Raw genomic sequence first — 16,317 nt, forward strand, 5'->3', positions numbered from 1 at the left:
ACTTTGAACAGTATTCTTATGTTTCTTAAAAGAAAGCCTGGAGCACTGTGTGTCCCCTCCTTCTCTCTCTCTCACAGTCTGTCTTTCACATGGGTGCTCTCTCTCTCTCTCACACACACACTCTAATATTCTCTAATTCTCTAATATCACAGACATACTCCATTTCTATCTATGGCAGAAGGGGATAAAGAGGTTCCTGCAATTCTTGCAATTTTTACACTTCAAAAACCAGGGGTAGAGCTAAATATAGAGTCCTTGTGTCTACTAGAATCCCATATTGAATGTTCTCTGAGGTGAACGTGGACCTCTTTTCCTATACTCTAGCAGCCTTGGTAAGGACCCAGTCCCCCATCTGAAGGGATCCAGCTCTCAGCTCTGATTTCTTTCTGCCTTGCGCCCTCTGGGGGCCAAAGGATATTTCTGCAGCATCTTCTATTTTTCTATAATTACAAACGAATGAAAATGACAAACTCTTTTTCATAGTATTGTGTTGCGTACAGCAGATTCAATAATTTCATTATTGGCAATCGAGTTATCGCACTTAAAGCCATCGTTGTACTTTGTGATGGACTGTTGCCTCTCAAACTATATATTCTTACCACTTACAGTGTCATCTTGACTGATTTTAAATAAAAGTGAGTTCATTCTTCACAAACCACATTAAAAACGAAAGCCCAGAAAATAGTCCTGCTCCCTGAAATGTGCCAGAAAGGAGAAATAGAATATGGTTCAAGGAAAAGCATTTATATTGGCCAACAGACACCTGAAAAAGTGCTCAACATCACTCGGCATCAGGGAAATACAAATCAAAACCTCAATGAGATACCACCTCACACCCGTCAGAATGGCTAAAATTAACAAGTCAGGAAACGACAGATGTTGGCGAGGATGCAGAGAAAGGGGAACCCTCCTACACTGTTGGTGGGAATGCAAGCTGGTGCAGCCACTCTGGAAAACAGTATGGAGGTTCCTCAAAAAGTTGAAAATAGAGCTACCCTACGACCCAGCAATTGCACTACTGGGTATTTACCCCAAAGATAGAAATGTAGGGATCCGAAGGGGTATGTGAAACCCAATGTTTATAGCAGCAATGTCCACAATAGCCAAACTGTGGAAAGAGCCAAGATGTCCATCGACAGTTGAATGGATACAGAAGATGTGGTATATATATACAATGGAATATTACTAAGCCATCAAAAAAATGAAATCTTGCCATTTGCAATGACGTGGATGGAACTAGAGGTTATTATGCTAAGTGAAATAAGTCAATCAGAGAAAGACAAGTATCATATGACCTCACTGATATGAGGAATTCTTAATCTCAGGAAACAAACCGAGGGTTGCTGGAGTGGTGGGGGGTGGGAGGGATGGGGTGGCTGGGTGATGGACATTGGGGAGGGTATGTACTACGGTGAGCACTGTGAATTGTGTAAGACTGCTGAATCACAGAACTGTACCTCTGAAACAAGTAATATATGTTAAAAAAAAAAAAAAAGAAGATAGTAGGAAGGAAAAATGAAGGGGGGGAAATCGGAGGGGGAGACGAACCATGAGAGACTATGGACTCTGAAAAACAAACAGGGTTCTAGAGGGGAGGTGGGTGGGAGGATGGGTTAGCCTGGTGATGGGTATTAAAGAGGGCACGAACTGCATGGAGAACTGGGTGTTATGCACAAACAATGAATCATGGAACACTACATCAAAAACTAATGATGTACTGTATGGTGACTAATATAACATAATAAAATAAAATTAATTAAAAAAAGAAAAAGCATTTATTGTCCACATGAACATATTTAGAGCATGTAAATTATCAAAATGCAGTGAAAACCATCCTCTTCAATGTGATCTGAACAAGCAGTTTACCGATTTATGAGAGAAGAAAAGCTAGATAAGACAGGAAATCATGTCTATTCTGTTAACATCCATTAGGCACACTCCCTGCCAATCTGCAGGAAAGCCAAGGCCCTTCTTTAAGCATATGTCTGAGGACAGGTCTGCAGTTTTTCTTGCATAAACTACACCCATGGGAGTATGATCTCTAGTATTGATTTCTGTAGGGAACAAAACTTAAAAATACTTGCAAAGTGATGTGAGGACGTATTCTGGATTTAAAATTTTTCCCTCTATTTTTACAATTGTCTCATACTCTGTTTTTTTTAAGACTCACCTTTATCAGGGTGTCTGGCTGGCTTGGTTGGTGGGGGGATGTGACTCTTGATCTTGGGATTGTGAGTTTGAGCCCCATGTCAGGTGTAGAGATTACTTAAAAAAATAGTCTTAAAAAAAAAAGACTCATCTTTATCAACCCTTTCCAAAGCCTTTAATTCTTTGTTTTCAAAATCATGTTCCATCATTTCATATGTAATTAATCTATTAAAAGTACAATCAGAAAATATACTTTTGGAAAGTAGTCAACAACTCCTGGCAAACATACAACTCACTTACTTGATGGGAATGGGAGTTGGGGGTAGTGATGGAGGGAATGTGCCTGAGTAGCCTGTTGGCCATGAAGGTCAGGTGTCGGTTGCATCAGTGTGGTTTACAGGAGACTGGAGAGAGAGACGAATCTGCCAGTCACTTAGACGGAGGGTGATAAAAGACAGCTTCCACTGCACAGCAGTAAGGGCAGCCTCTGGGAAGCCAAGTCACTTTCCCCCCACTCCAGTGTCTTTTCGATGGTGGGGCAGGAACGAGAGAGCTTGCAGTAGCTGCAGTTTGAGGAAAACTGGCCACCTCTTTACAGTAAAAGCTAAGCCTTTTCAACTGGATTTGGCAATCAGTAGCTTGAGATACAATGCTGTGTAAATGCATCTACCTTAGGCCAAGTATTTCCATAAGCCCAGAGTTCCATGCCAGGCTGGCTTACTAACCTCACTTTCAAATGAGCCCAGCTATGCCCTTAGTGTATTAAGACAGCTTGCTGCAGGGGCAAACTCATCATACAGTTAACTTGATATATCAAGTCTTAGAGTATAGAAGTAGGCAAAAGAATGACAAGCCAGAGAGAGTTAATATATTTTTATCCTTAGGATACAGGGAGGAGCGCCATTACAGTGAGAAATTGGTAGCTTTGATACTATTTTACCCCCAGGATAGATATTTCTATCAATTTATCACACTAATCTAAGCAAGGTCATACATGTGAGAAATTGTTTTTTGTTTGTTTGTTTTTTAAGATTTTATTTATTCATTTGAGAGAGAGACAGAGACAGAGCATAAGCAGGGGGAGAGGGAAAAGGAGAAGCAGAATCCCCGCTGATCTGGGAGCCCAACGTGGGACTTGATATCAGGACCCCGGGATCATGACCTGAGCTGAAGCAGATGCTTAACCATCTGAGCCACCCAAGCGCCCTCAAGAAGTTTTATTTTTTTAAATAAATTCTAAGTATTATGATTTCATTAACCAGATTATTTTTAGAATCGTAATCCAATCCACAGGTAATCCAGGCTTGCACTTTCCAAATGATATCCACTAGCTTCACGTGGCTATTGAACCCTTGAAATGTGTCTACTCTGAATTGAGATATGCTATAAATGGAAATACAAACCGGATTTTATGAAAATGGTAAAATATTCATAATTTGTTATAGACATCTCTATAACACAATTTTTGCAATGGGACAATAGTTTTAAATTTTAGAATAAAATACCTTAACTTGCAACTTGATGAATATAATAACAAAGCAACAGTTCAGTAAGGCATTAAGTTCACTATTAAAAGCAATTAGTAAATATTTAATAGTCGTTTTGTTTTCTAGGCCCTATCTGTAAGTTATTCATTTACATTTTGTTGTTTTATTTCTCACATTTCCTATGTGGTAACTACCGATTTATTCCTTCTTTCATACAATCATATGCTACTGTATCTTCAATAACTGATTTAAATTCTATTAAAATTAACATGACTATGAGAAAATTCTTGTCCATCATTTTGTTTCAATAGGCCAAAGTGAACCACAAACAAAACTTGACATATACCTTGTTACCAAAGAAAGAATAACAATTGGTACAAGGGAAAAAACATGGGTCTTAGAATAAACAGACCTGGGTTCACTGCCACTCACAATGTGATCTTAAGTTGGATACTAAGCCATGTAACCTGTTTGAATTCCAGTTTCTTCATCCAGTAAAATGATGGATGCCATCTCTCAGGAATATCGTTAAGAAGCAAATGAAATAATGTACGTACATTTCTAACACCGTAGATAGATGCTCAATAAAACATAGCTGCGAATATTTTTATTATTCCTATAGAATGCAGTCAACCTAAAAATTATCAGGAAACAAAAATGTAAGTTAAAAGTGAAAAGGTAAGTTAAAGGAGAGACCTCACTTTATCTAGTCAGCAATTCGGTTTGTTAATGGATACGGACTTATCTGCCAGGTCACTTAGATGGAGGGTGGTAATGAGAGAGCTTCCCTGCCCGGCGGTGAGGGTGGTCTCTGGAAAGCTTAATTCTTTTGTTGTAATATAATAACATAATATTATATTAGCAGCTAACACATATTGATCACTATACTCCAAGTGCTGTGGTAGACATTTACTTACATTTACTTTTATTTACAATAATGAGCAAATCTGTATATCCCTAGATGCCATGGCATAACACTGTCTTTTCCTCCTAACTAGATATTTGGCTTACGTTAAAGAACTAAACTAGGGCACCTGGGTGGCTCAGTCAGTTGAGCATCTGCCTTCGGCTCGGGTCATGATCTCGGAGTCCCAGGATCGAGTCCCACATCGGGCTTCTGATGCCGGCGGGAAGTCTGCTCCCTCTGCCTCTGACCCTCCCTCTTCTCGTGCTTTCTCTCCCTCAAATAAATAAAATCTTAAAAAAAAAGAACTAAATTAATTAATAACTTTTCAAGATCTTTTTAAAACATTTTCTACAGATTCCTTTCACCTGTTACTCTATACCAGCCACATGCTTGCTCCTATCATCACCCCTAACTCAGTCCAGCTGTTCTTAAGGACTGGCTCCCATGTTGAGTACAGTCCTAAAGACCACTGCCCTTTAATGCACTTTATATGTTGCCAGTCTTCTGCCCTGGCTTCTGACCCCTTAGTTATAGGCTCCCTGCATGGAATTCTGAAGTGCCAAGAGATGGGTATTCTATAAAGGGCTTTCTGCTGTGTTATAATGATGGGAATATAAAAAGCAGACCTTTTCACCTATGCTTAAAGTCTGTAAGACAGCCCTTCTGTCCGGAAGAAGCCCAGCCAGGCTAAGCCTGCAGTAATGCTTTATGTCAGCAAACATTAGCCTTAACTATGAGGAGCAAAATGGCAAAATAACAACAGCTTAAATAAGATAAAAGTGGTCTGGTAAGCTGAAAGGTGGCTCTACCATAACATCCTCAGGGACTCAGGCTCCTTCCCTCCCCAGACCTTGGCCCTTCTTCTCATGGTCTAAGGCTGCATTTTATTTTATTTTTTCAAATATTTCATGTATTTATTTGTCAGAGAGAGCGAGCGAGCACAGGCAGGGAGAGGAAGAAGCAGACTCCCTGCTGAGCAGGGAGCCCAATGTGGGACTCGATCCCAGGACCCTGGGATCATGACCTGAGCCGAAGGCAGATGTTTAACCGACTGAGCCACCGAGGCATCTCAGGCTCTGCATTTTAGGCAGCAAGAGAGAGGAAAAGACAGAAAAGGAAAAAGTAGGTGACTTTTCAGCTCATTGACCAGAACCTAGTCATATGACTATGCTTATTTACAGAAAGCTGGAAAATGTACCCAGCCATGTAGCCAGCAGCCATGTACCCAGCCCAAACCAGGCATTTTATCACCCTTGAAGATAGCAAAGAGGCACTGGAAAATCACCAGCAATCTCTATCACTCAGTCCAGCTGAGCTGTGCAGGCTTTGGCCTTGGTCTGACCTCTGATCACACATCCCTTGTTCTTATCACTCATGTCTCATGACCTTTATAGCCAGATTACTCCAACCCTTAGCCACACTCACTTATCTACTTCATCCCCCAAAGAATTCAAAGTGCCATAAATATATACATTTATCAAAATGACAAAGAAAGGGCGCTTCCTGCCAGTAAAAGCACAGATGAAAATACAAGATGAACAAAAGCAGTTATTTCTCTCCCAAGATCTATGATAAATATCTGGGCTTCTTGACCCTGCCAACTCCCTTGCCGCCCCCTCTCATCCAACCACACCCTCTGCCTGTCTGTCCAGTGCTCAGCATGCAGACAAGCCTGTGTCGAGTCTATACCATGCTTAGCCATTCCACGTCGGAGTCTGCTCAGCCCAGGCCACAGAAGCCGGATGTAACTCCTTGTCCCGCATCCACATCCCAGAGGGTGTTGCTGCAACCGGCCTTAAACAGCTACCACCCAGAAACAGCACTGCCCATCCCATGGCAGAAAAAGTCAAACATACCTACAAACATTTGCTGTTTTCCCCAAAGGGGAAAAAAGCAAGCAGAAGGTTACAGTTGCCTTCTTGTTTTCATTTTTTCCTCTAAGTGCAAAGAGAGAGTAAAAAGTCCATTGTAATCTTTCACACCCACAGTTAACACCTCTAATCGTTTCCAGCTCGGTACAGACTGGTTGAAACACATGTAAATAAAGCAAGCCTAAGTAACTGCAAATATCCTCTCAGAGTGGCCGGGACCGCAATGCAAGCCCGGTATGTGCACAAGTAAATGTCTGAAACGGATCCAGGGGCTGGAGCTGTTTTGAGCACTGACATTTCTTAAAAGGTTTTGTTTACTATTTCTATCTGATAATCAGACTCGCCAGAATTCTGGCTCTGTAACAAAATGCCTATAATCTTAATATGATTTTTCTTTTTCAGGCTATATTTTCAATGTTCCTGTTCCTGAAGGAGCCATGATTGTGCAGGATTAAGAGCTTTCTTTCTTTACCCGTTAGAAAGGAGGGAGGGAAGGAAGGAAGGAAGGGAGGGAAGAGAGGGGGAGAGGGAAAGGGAGAGGAGAGGACTCATGCAGCTGTAAGAGGCTCCTCAATCAGAAAGGCACTGTACTTGGTTCTGCTACTGCCATCTCAAAATTCTTAAAACTTTTATCTTTAAGGAGGTGGTCAGGGAGATGGGCAAAAGGTGATGGTGATTAAGGAAGGAACTTGTGATGAGCACTGGGTGTTGTATGGAAGTAATGAATCACTAAATTCTACACCTGAAACCAATATTACACTGCATGTTAACTAACTAAATTTAAATAAAAATTTGGAGAGTAAAATAAAATCTTCTTCTTAGAAAAAAAATTTATCTTTGACTTGTGAGTTAAGTCAAAAGGACAGTGGAGCATACGCATGATCGGGGGTACAACGTACAGTATGTCCCCCCACCCCCGGCTGCCCCCATCCCATTCACCTACTGCTCACGGTGCCCAGTGAGCATGGAATTCCCATGGGCCCGTGATGTCCGATGAGACTCAAAGTGAGTACAAGGTAAGTACATTACATTTATGATTAAGTGGGTCACTGACAGCCCCGGAGAACCAGAACTTGCTTCCAATACAAAAAGAAGGCAATGGCATTCTGAGAAACCTGAGTAAACAACCAGGTGAACCCACCACACCCTTTTTTATCTGTGTTATTTTTCTGTATTAGCAAATCGCATCAACTGAAAACCATGGCATGGAAGGAAAGGGAAAGACAGAGTCACCTATAATTCCTTCCCTTTCTCGTCCTTGTTTGCCAGTAAGCTGAAGGTAGAGGGGGTTGGCAGAAGGTGTGAGTATCAAAAAGAAAGAAAAACAGTCGATTAGTTTCGTGGACTGTTCTCACTGTTCTGGTAAGAATTAAATATGTATTCATATAGGAACTATGGAAAATGGATCATGTAATTTTGGCAATTCCACATATGATTTAAATGCTCTTATATCTGCATTTAAAACTGGCATTACACAATATAAAGATGAATAAAATCCATGCTAATAAGTTAAATTTTTTAATTTTCTTTACCTACAATGATATCAAATAGCAAATAAACAATACCATGACAGGTTGAGAGACCATGGAAGAAAGGATACTAAAGAAAGGTACTAAAATATTTTAGTACCTTTAAGTATTTAAATACTTTAGTACTTTCCCCCTGCTTTTTGAACAAAGGCCCCATATTTTCATTTTGCACTGGGTGCCACAAATTATGTAGCTGGCCCTGTATCGATCTCATTTTCACTTCTAACCTCACTGTCTTTTACTTTGAATTGTTGTCATATTTGCTGGTCAGGCTCAAAGCGAGCCTCCTTGTGAGTAAGGTCTCCCCCAACTGAGAGCAGAAGGGTGTTTTCTGTTATCCAAAACCTGAGGTGATAAGGGAACCAAACTGTTTTGTATACATTTCTCACCTGGTAAGTAAGCTGGCCCTTTATTCTGTGACATTTCAAGCACATTTGCTGGAAACTTATTAACACCCTCCACCAGGTGTCTCCAGCAGATCTGTGCAGGCCCTTCTGTGATATTAAAGACAAATGATAGCGAGGTTCCTGTCTTGGCTAACCTCTTCCAATAGGTTGCTTTTAAACTACATTATTATGTGTTAAATATGCTGCTTTCTTTAAACAACTCATTCCTTTTATTGTGTTTTAAGTATTCTTTTCGTTCCATGCTTCTTAAAGAACTGGAAAATAGGAGGAAGTGGAAACAAGGAGGAAAATCCATCACCCAGACACAACGACTGCTGACATTTTAGTCCGCTTCCCTAGAGTTGTTTTCCTTCTGTGCAGAAGAGAGTGAAACCATGAGCCACAGAGTGGGAGAAGATCTCTGTAATATATATCTGGTCAAGGACCTGTACCCCGAAGAGATAAAGGCCTCCTACAGATCAACCAGAAAAATAAAGCCCAATTTAAAAATGGCCACATGCTTTTTCACAACAGCTTTGCCGCCAGAACATGGCTGCCGTGCAAACCACCATGAAACCTAAACCAAAATGGGAAGGGAAAAACTCCTATCAACATCGTCGTCCCTGGACACGTAGACCGGGGCAGAGGTCTACCACTGCTGCTCATCTGATCTCCAAGTGTGGTGGCATGGACAAAAGAACTATTGAAAACTTTGAGAAGGCGGCTGCTGAGATGGTGAAGGGCTCCTTCAAGGATGCCTGGGTCTTAGATCCACTGAAAGCTGAACGTGAACGTGCTATCACCATTGATAACTCCTTGTGAAAATTCGAGACCAGCAAGTATTACATGACCATCATTAATGCCCCAGGACACAGAGACTCCTCAAAAACATGATTGCAGGCACATGTCAGGCTGACTGTTCTGAGGGCCCTGATTGTTGCTGGTGTTGGTGAGTTTGAAGCAGATAGCTCCAAGAACTGGCAGACCCATGAGCGTGCCCTTCTGGCTTACACACTGGGTGTGAAACAACTAACTGTCGGCGTTAACAAAATGGCTTCCACCGAGCCACCCTACAGCCGGAAGAGATGCGAGGAAATCATTAAGGAAGTCAGCACCTACATTGAGCAAACTGGCTACAACCCCGACACAGTAGTATTTGTGCCACTTTCTGGTCAGAATGGTGGCAACATGCTGGAGCCAAGTGCTAACATGCCTCGGTTCAAGGGATGGGAAGTCACCCGTAAAGATGGGAATGCCAGTGGAACCACACTGCCTGAAGCTCTGGATGGCATTCTGCCACCAACTCGTCCAACTGACAAGCCCTTGCGTCTGCCTCTCCAGGACGTCTACGAAATTGGTGGTATTGGTACTGTCCCTGTGGGCCGAGTGGAGAAAATCAAGCAAATGCTCAACTACAGTAGAAAGAATAAATATATCATGGTATACTAAAATAGAATGAAACACTGTGGACCAATCAATGTACATTATGCCTAATGGAAGAACACAGAAAAAGCATGTACTATATGATACCATTCATCATTCATATGATGTTCAAAACCAAGCAGAACTAATGGAAAGCACCATTAAGATCCCTGTTCAGGAATGGTCTTCTTTGGAAATGCCTCAGCTGACCCAAGATCACAATCCCAACCCTGGGGATGAAGGCCTTCACTGAAATTTGGGATAACTCTTTAGTGCCTTCTGAGCTTCAGAGTTTCTGTACAGTTAGTTGAAGGCTTTGTTGACATTGCAATTCAACTCCTACCTCTGCGCAATCGTGCTTCTTTCCTTCCCCTTCTCTTCTCTCCCACAATGATTGGTCCCAGTCACACAGTAATCTGAGTCTGCTTCCCTGGGAACCTAATCTAAGTGAGAGTAGTAGTTACCTTTGGGGTGGCAATGACTGGAGAAGGGCAAGAGAGAGCTTTTTGGGGTGTCAGTAATGTTCTATACCTTGATGGCAGCTACACATGAATGCTTACTTTGTAAAAATTCATTGAGCTGTGTAAATTTTGTATATTTTACTATATGTATGTTATACTTCAATTAAAACAAGCCAATGAATATACTTGAAGAATGTCTATATTTGAACATTTTTCTAATTATTCCATCAAGATAAATTCCTAAAAGTGGAATTGCTAGATCAGAAATGGACATTCTAAATTTAGGTGTCTATTGAGAAAGGGTCCTCCAGAAAAGATTTACCAACTGATACCTTATCATCAGAGGATGAGAATGTTCATTCTCCACATCCTTGCCAACACTAGATAGCATCAATTGAAACAAGTAGATCAGGTTGTTTTAATATTCTATTGCTCTTCTTAAAACTAATTATATGCTGGGCACCTGGGTGGCTCAGTTGGTTAAGCGACTGCCTTCGGCTCAGGTCATGATCCTGGAGTCCCTGATCGAGTCCCGCTTCGGGCTCCCTGCTCGGCAGGGAGTCTGCTTCTCCCTCTGACCCTAACCCTTCTCATGTGCTCTCTCTCAGTCTCTCTCTCTCAAATAAATAAATAAAAAATCTTAAAAAAAAAAAATTTATTAGCATATAATTGTTCATAATATTATTATCCTTTCAATAGGATTGGTAATGATATCCTCTCTCTCATTCTTTTTTTTGTACTGGTAACTTATATTTTCTCTTTTTATTTCCTATTCAATCTGGCTTGAAGTTTATCAATTTCAGTGATCTTTTCAAAGAACCAATCTTTAATTTTATTGGTTTGGCAAAGACCTTTTAGATATGACACCAAGTGCTCACTTCGGCAGCACAAATACTAGATATGACACCAAAAGTATAATCCATAAAATTAAAAAGTTGGTAAGTTGGATTTTATAAAAATTAAAACTTTGCCCCACAGAAGACACTGTTATGAGAATGAAAAGACAAGCTATGGACTTGGGAGTAATATTTGCAAATCACGTAACTGGTAGAGGACTTATATCCAGAATATATAAGGAACTCTCAAAACTCAATAATAAGAATATAAACAAACCAATAAAAATGGGCAAAAGAAAGTGTCCCCCAATAGATGAATGGATAAAGATGTGATATACATATATATGTAATATAATACATATTATATATATATAATGAAATATCAGTCATAAAAAAGATGAAATCTTGGGGCTCCTGGGTGCCTCAGCTGTTTAAGCATCTGACTCTTGATTTCAGCTCAGGTCTTGATCTCAGAGTTTTAAGTTCAAGCCCTGCATGGCGCTCCAAAAAAATAAAAAATGAAAAATAAATAAAAATGAAATCTTGCCATTTGTGATAACAAGGATGGACATAGAGGGTACTATGTTATGAACTAAGTCGGACAGAGAAAGACAAATACTATATGACTTCACTTATATGTGGAATCTAAAAAACAAAGGAACAAACAAAACAAAACAGAAATAGACTCAGAGATACAGAAACATAGATACTGTTGGTTACCAGAGGGGAAAGGAGTGAAATAGTAAAGGGGATTAAGAGGTATAAACTTCCAGTTATAAAATAAGTTAAGCCATGGGATGTAATTTACAGCATAGAGAATATAGTTACAATACTGTAATAACTTTGTATGGTAACTAAACTTATCATAGGGATCATTTTATACTGTATAAAAATATAGAATCAGTATGATATACACCTAAAACTAATAGGATATTGTATGTAAATTGTACTTCAATTAAAAAAAGAAACACTCATTCCTTTTAAATAAACTTTCCAACAGAAATGTTTCTAAGCCTCGAAAGAAACCTAACAAAGCATAATGGATAGTACAGTCTCATCAATTTAGCTACGTGCCCTTAGTGAGTTTAAGATCTGTGATGTCGTTTTTTTCTTCTGCAAAATAGGAATACTAATAACTACCCTGGAATGTTGTAAAAATTAGTTTGTGCATATTAATTAGCACTACTATATGTTATGTCCCTGCCATAGGTCCAAGTTCATCGTAAGTATTCAATCAGTGGTAGCCATCAATAGCTTTTTATGCTTATAATTACAGTGATTGCTTTATCTATACGCCTCCCTCATTAGACAATTGGCTCCTTAAAGTTAGATACCATGCCTTTGAATTCATTTCTGTATCCTTATCTCCATTCCAAATTTACTAAAGTATGGCACAGTGCCTTGTACTTAGAAAGTTTTTTTTCCATTTCAATAAAAGTTGCCTAAACTTACTCAAAAAAAAAAAAAATGGGTGAAATATCTGACAGACACTTCACCAAAGAAGAGATGCATAAGTATATGTAAAGATGCTCAGTATTTTTAGTCTTAGGGAAAGGCAAATAAAAACCATAATGATATGCCACTGCCCACTGATTAGAAGGGTTAAAATGAAAATGATGTAAATAACAAGGGCTGGCGAAGTTGCCCTGTCTGGCTGGTGAGAATGCAGCCTTACAGCTGTGCTGAGAAGAATTTGGCCCTTTCTTATAAAATTCAAAATACATTTAAACGCTGTGCCCCAGCAATCCCACTCTTAGGTATTTACTCAAATGAACTGAAAACTTTTCTTTACACAAAATTTGTATATAAATATTTATAGAAGTTTTATTAATAATAACCAATAACTGGAAACAGCTCAGAGACCCTTCAATCAGTGAGTGGATAAAAAACTGTGCTATGCCCCTATCATGAAATACTACTCAAGAGTAAGAGGAATAAACCATTGAGTCATACAATATCAGTAGATCTTAAACAGATATTACTAAGTGAAAAAAGTCAGACCTAAAAGGTTACATTTTGCATGATTCCCTTTCTATGATATTCTGGAAAGGGCAAACTATAGGCTCTGATGTGATGAGTGGTTGGCAGGAGTTGGAGGTTAATTATAAAGTGACGCAGCACAAGGGAATTTTTAAGGTGACGGAACTATTCTTTATGTTACTGAACTAATAGGAACATGGTTCTATGCATCCTCTAAAAACCCACAGAACAATACACCAAAATCAGTGAATTCTATTGTATGTGGGAAGGCGACTCAAGATAAAATGCAAAATGTTGGTAAGTGATTCAAATTGCAGCACGTATTAATCTAATCGCGTTACACGTGAGTGACCACGTTGAAGGGTTGGATGAGACAGGAGCTGACCCAAGCAGCTTTGGAAAACAGTGTTTTAAAATGGGTTTTTTTGTGTTTTTTTTAAATGATATTTTTAATTTGCAAGTCTTTATTTGGGGGGGGCTTATTTTTAACTTAAATTCAATTAATTGGGGCGCCTGGGTGGCTCAGTCGTTAAGCGTCTGCCTTCGGCTCAGGTCATGATCCCAGGGCCCTGTGATCGAGCCCCGCATCGGGCTCCCTGCTCAGCGGAGAGCCTGCTTCTCCCTCTCCCGCTCCCCCTGCTTGTGTTCCCTCTCTCGCTGTGTCTCTCTCTGTCAAATAAATAAATAAAATCTTAAAAATAAATAAATAAATTCAATTAATATATAATGTATTATTGGTTTCAGAGGTACAGGTCAGTGATTCATCAGTCTTATGTAATACCCAGTGCTCATTACATCACCTGCTCTCCTTAATGTCCCTCACCCAGTTACCCCACCCCCTCCCCTCCAGCAACCCTCAGCTTGTTTCCTATGATTAAGAGTCTCTTATGGTTTATCTCCCTCTCCGGTTTCATCTTGTTTCATTTTTTCCTCTCTTCCCCTATGATCCTCTTGTTTGTTTCTTAAATTCCATATATCTGTGAGATCATATGATAACTGTCTGGAAAACAGTGTTTTGACTGGATATTGTAAGGCTAAACAAAAAAAGTTTCCCAAACACTGTACTCTAGTTGGTAAACTTATTTCTCTGGGGTATTAGTGAAACTCTTAAACTACTTGACATGCATCCTGGCTTTGAACAAATAAGTATCTTGTAGATAAAGCAGGCCAGGTTTCTCACTGGTAGAGAAAAGTTATAAATAAGCAAAGGGGGGAATGCTAGAAGGAACCCTATAATGCTGGATTGGAGTTGAAAAAATCAGTATGAACTCATGTTTTATTTTGTTTTTCATTATATAATCAGATAGGTACAGAAATAAATATAGATATGTATGGATAAATGGGTTAGTAAACATGCATACATTTCCTACTCTGTCCACTGATAAGGCCTAGAAACAGTGACATCCCAGTTATAATAAGCACAATCAGTTGGTTTCTAAATACATCCTCAAATGAAAAGAAGCATAGCTCTTTGGAGAAGGAGTTGATTCTAGTGTTGGGATATGTAAAATGGGCCTAGAGCACCTTGTGATGCCAAGCTCCTAAAAATAAATAAATAGGCACAGAAATAAACACAATACGGTATATCCCTACAATGGAATATTATTCAACCTCATAAAGGAAAGAAATTTTGACACGCACTACAACATGGATGAACCCTGAGAACATCATGCTAAGTGAACCAAGCCAGACACAAAAGGACAAATACTGTATGATTTCACTTATATGAGGTATCTAGAGAGGTCAAATTCATAGAGAAAGCAGAATGATGGTTTCCATGGCCTCGGGGGAGGGGAAGGTGGGACTTACTGTTTCATGTGTATTGTAGTTTCAGTTTGGGAAGATGAAATAGTTATAAAGACGGACGAAAATGATGGTTGCACAACAATGTTGATGTACTTAATGCTACTGAACTAGCCACTTAAAAATGGTTACAATGGTATGGGGCGCCTGTGTGGCTCAGTCGGGTAAGTGTCTGCCTTCGGCTCAGGTCATGATCCCAGGGTCCTGGGATGGAGCCCCGCATCGGGCTCCCTGCTCAGCAGTCTGTTTTTCCCTCTCCCTCTGTCCCTCCACCTGCTTGTGCACTCTTTCTCTCTCTCTCTCCCTCTCTCTCAAATAAATAAAATCTTTTAAAAAAATGGTTACAATGGTAAATTTTATGTTATGTATTACCACAATTTTAAAAAATGAGTTTATGAAGCCACTAATGTGAGGAGTGATTTTAGAAAATACTTTCGTAGGAGCGCCTGGGTGGCTCAGTCATTAAGCATCTGCCTTCAGCTCAGGTCGTGATCCCAGGGTCCTGGGATCAAGCCCGGCATTGGGTTCCCTGCTCTGAGTGAAGCCTGCTTCTCCCTCTTCCACTCCCCCTGCTGTGTTCCCTCTCTCACTGTGTCTCTTTCTGTCAAATAAATAAATAAAGTCTTAAAAAAAAATAGAAAATATTTTGGTAAAGTTCATGCCAAAATTATCCTGGTTATATATTTAAAATTCTGCTAAAAATAATAAATTATACTCAAATTCCACCCTGAAAAAAAGGACACAGAAGTCAACTTGAAAAGAATATCCAATGGCTAAATATGGAGCAATTTGAGAAAGAAAACAAATAATGAAAATACTGAATTTCATTTCATTTTTTTAAAGATTTATTTATTTGAGAGAGAGAGTGTGTGTGAGTGTGGGGAGGGGCAGAGAGAGATTCCCAAGTGGGCTCCAGGCCCAGTGTGGAGCTCGATGCAGGGCTCAATCTCAGGACCCCGAGATCATGATCTGAGCCGTTCAAAAGTCAGACACTTAACTGACTGAGCCACCCAGGTGTCCCATTTTCTAAAAAGACTTATTTGAGAAAGATAGAGAGATTGAATTTTAAGTCAAAGAATAGAATAAATATCCATGAGTCAATACTGATATAAATAATTGATTAAATAAGTGAATAAGTGGAGAAGAAGGGTGCCTGGGTGGCTCAGTCGGTTAAAGCTCCCTGCTCAGTGGGGAGTCTGCTTCTCCTTCCCCCCCGCCCCTCCCCCTACTCATGCTCTCTCTCTCTCTCTCTCTCTCTCTCTCAAATAAATAAAGTCAAAGAATAGAATAAATATTCATGAGGCAATACTGATATAAATACTTGATTAAATAAGTAAATAAGTAGAGAAGGAAACACATTTCTCTACAAAAGAATTCCAGTTAATAAGTGTAGAAGTAATCAGAACAGTATGAAATCTCCCTTAGAGTATCACAGTAATAATAGCTGACAGCAAGAACCACCAATGAATGCTAAAATTAATGAATAA

The 16,317-nt window shown here is 39.7% G+C and overlaps 1 pseudogene; it reads left to right on the plus strand.

Annotated features, from left to right (window-relative positions):
* Window positions 1-4,117: 4,117 nt before the first annotated feature.
* LOC129045618 (putative elongation factor 1-alpha-like 3) lies at window positions 4,118-11,849 on the plus strand (annotated as a pseudogene).
* Window positions 11,850-16,317: the final 4,468 nt, after the last annotated feature.

This window comes from Mirounga angustirostris, unplaced genomic scaffold (assembly GCF_029215605.1).
Source record: "Mirounga angustirostris isolate CCGP_5_RB_7025 unplaced genomic scaffold, mMirAng1.0.hap1 SCAF_3, whole genome shotgun sequence".
Taxonomy (NCBI): domain Eukaryota; kingdom Metazoa; phylum Chordata; class Mammalia; order Carnivora; family Phocidae; genus Mirounga; species Mirounga angustirostris.